Below are 3,051 nucleotides of genomic sequence, written 5' to 3' on the forward strand. Positions count from 1 at the left end.
GAAGAGCAGATCGAGGCGAGGCACACGAGCAGTTTACCCAGCTTCGGAGCTCTCCGGAGAGATAATACTCCTACTGCTGCTTGTCTGATTGTATTGTGTTCTTGCCCCAGAGAGCTAAGTGTTTTTCTGGCTTCGAAATGATCCGAACCCCCTCTACGTTGCGCATGGGCCTCCTTTTATATGCTTAAGGGGTCACCGACAGGTGGCAGCATAAACAAGGGTAAAAACGTAAAAAGAGAAGTGGCTGGTACAACTACTTGTACAGTGTACTCTACCTAACCCTGACGGCAGGGGACAAGGGCATTAAATGCCCTTCTGTGTCGCCAAAACAGTGCAGAAAAGGACCGTCAGGGGCGCCACCGCCTGCCACGATGGCGATCTTGTCAGCATCGCATGCCACCGCGCAGTGCTGGCTGCACAGCCTTCCGCCACGCGTGCCTGGAAAGGCCCCCAGGATGACACGTTGGTGGATGCGCTGGAGCGTTGGCACAGAGTGGCCGCTTGCTGCGGCAAGTGTCTTGCCGCGGTCGTTGTCTTGTCGCGCCCGGAAGCTTGTCGCTCATCGGGCCTTGCCGGGACGCGTGGTGCGTCGTGGCAAGTTCATTGAGATGCCTCGGTTGGCCTTCCCGGCAAGCTCCTCTTGCCGGGGCCTTGTCTTCTTGACTTGAATACTTTGTTCTTGAATGGCTCCAAAGGAGCCACGGAGTACCTTGGCGGTCACCCGGCAAGCCCTTGCCGTGGGGCGCTGCAGCTGCCCGTGCACAAGTTCGGGGCACTAGGGTACCCCTACTCTAGTACACCGACAGGAGCCCCCGGGCCTGGGCTACACACGGTGCCGAGCGCTGTTGGGCCAGGCCCAAAACAGGGCACGGGCACACGCGGCCTGGGCCATGCCGTATCTTATTCCATATCCACCGCGCCCTCCCCAACGGCACGCGTCGAATGCGGCGTCGTGGGAGAGATGGTGGGTGGTTTCTTTATTCGAAAGGGCGAAACGTTCGCCCCTCCCTCTTTATAAGCAGGGGAAATAGGGGCAGTTTGCCCATCTCACCGCTTGTTGCTCCAACTCCAAAAATCTCCGCCGCTCCCCCCATCTTCTCGAAGCAGAAAGAGAGCAGCGCTCCGCCCCCCGTCGCCACCAGCACCACCAACGCCGTCGATCTCCCCCGCCACCCCCGCCATGGCTCCGAAAGCCGACAAGGGGAAGGGTGTGAAGTCGGCCGAGGCGCAGCGGCTCGCGGCGCTGCGGAAGGAGCGGGCCATCTTCCCCCCTCAGCTCGGCGCCAAGGAGCTGAGGGAGTACTATTACCTCTTCTGGTCGACGGAGACGCGAGCGCATCCGCGTACGAGGGTACTCCCGGCCGCTGCTTCGGAGCTGGCTCCAAACGGGTACCCCTTCTTCGCGCTGTTCTTCTATTGCGGGCTCTGCCCGCCCTTCTCGGAATTCTTCTGCGACATTATGAACACCTATGGGCTCCGCCTCCTTGATTTCACCCCAAATGCCGTTCTGACCATGGCAGTTTTCGCACATTTGTGCGAAAACTTTGTCGGAGTCCACCCAAACGTAGCCCTTTTCCGCCACTTCTTCATGCCTCGGGTCGAGAGAGGAGAGCCCCTTGCCGGAGGAATCGCCTGGATCTCGAGGGTCGGCAAGAAAGAAGCTTATCTGGAGGGAGAGCTTCGTAGCAAATGGGAGGAGTGGAGAGCGAAGTGGTGCTGGATCGTCGAGGAGAACCCGCAGCCGTTCACTGCCGTGCGCCAAGCCCCAATAGTACGCGGCAACGATTGGAGCAACGTGGCCCCGGAAGACGACAGGCTGAAGATCGCCGTCACCCGAATCCTTCGCCTCAGGCTTGCGGGGCTCACTGTAGGCGCCGTTGGCGCAGATTTCCTTCGTTGCCGCATCGCCCCCCTGCAGGAGAGAGGGAGACCCGCCTGGGAGTTTAAGAACTCGGCGGATATCATGAGGTTGCGCCCGGGTCTCAATATCAACTTCACCGTCCTGGAGCTAGATGCGATGCTCCTGGAGCTGTTCAAACGCGATCCTCAGCATCCATTCATGTTGCCGAGGAGCGTTGTTCCGTTGTGCAACAGTTCTTCGCTCGACCGGATCCGCGCGATGATGCCGTTGTGCGATTCGCACAGAATCGCCCCAACTTGGCAAGAGCCTACGGATGACGTCGTGCGGGCGTTCTTCGACAGCCTGGAGGAAGTGCCGATCCGCGCCGACGAGCAGAAGAGCCTCACCCGTGACACTACCGACGCGGAGCTGCAGCGCATCGCCACTAGGACGGAAGAGGCTACGGCAGCAGCTGCCGCGGGCGAGTTCGGGTTCACCGTGGAGGAGGCAGAGGCAGCAGAGGCGGCAAGCCTTGCCGAGCGCGAGGAGTTTGCCGTCGAGGAAGATCTTGCCGGCCCTGAAGCTGAGCCGAGCGAGCCCGGCGAGGAAGAGCCCGAACCTTCAGATAGCTTGCTGCAAGGGGAGCCCCCGGCTGCACCAAGAAGGCGTCTCCGCAAGGCCGGGAACGTAGAGGGGCAGCAGACGGGTCAACAGCCGCCGAGCCGCGCGACACGCTCTACCGCGGCAAGCACCGTTGCCGCGGGAGCGCCTCACGCCGCTGCGGCAACTGGAGCGGGGTCTTCCCGGTCCACCGCTGCTACTCCTGCCAAGCGGGCAAGGGAGCCTACTCCTCCGCCTCATCGCACCGGAGGCGAGCCGGACTTCGATCTTTCCGCGCTCAGCTCCGACGAGGTAGAAGAAGAGTAAGATTTCCTGCTGTCCTCGTAGTTCTTCAGTCTTGTTGCTTTCCTCCTGTATCTGACTTGCTTCGATCTGAATTCATTCCTTTTCAGGACGCTGGCCCAGAGGGCGGCGAAGAGAGCCAAGGCCTCGGTGATTGTCATCGAAGATGATCCCACCGTGTCAGCAGGGGGCGTGTCTGAGACCACCTTGACAGACCTGGCAACTACTCCCCAAAGCAGCCCCCAGCGCAGCCCCCAGCGTAAGTACATGGTTTTACTTCATGCTGACAGGCGCTCATGAGACCGGCG

This window comes from Triticum dicoccoides, chromosome 4B (genome assembly GCF_002162155.2).
Source record: "Triticum dicoccoides isolate Atlit2015 ecotype Zavitan chromosome 4B, WEW_v2.0, whole genome shotgun sequence".
NCBI classification, from domain to species: domain Eukaryota; kingdom Viridiplantae; phylum Streptophyta; class Magnoliopsida; order Poales; family Poaceae; genus Triticum; species Triticum dicoccoides.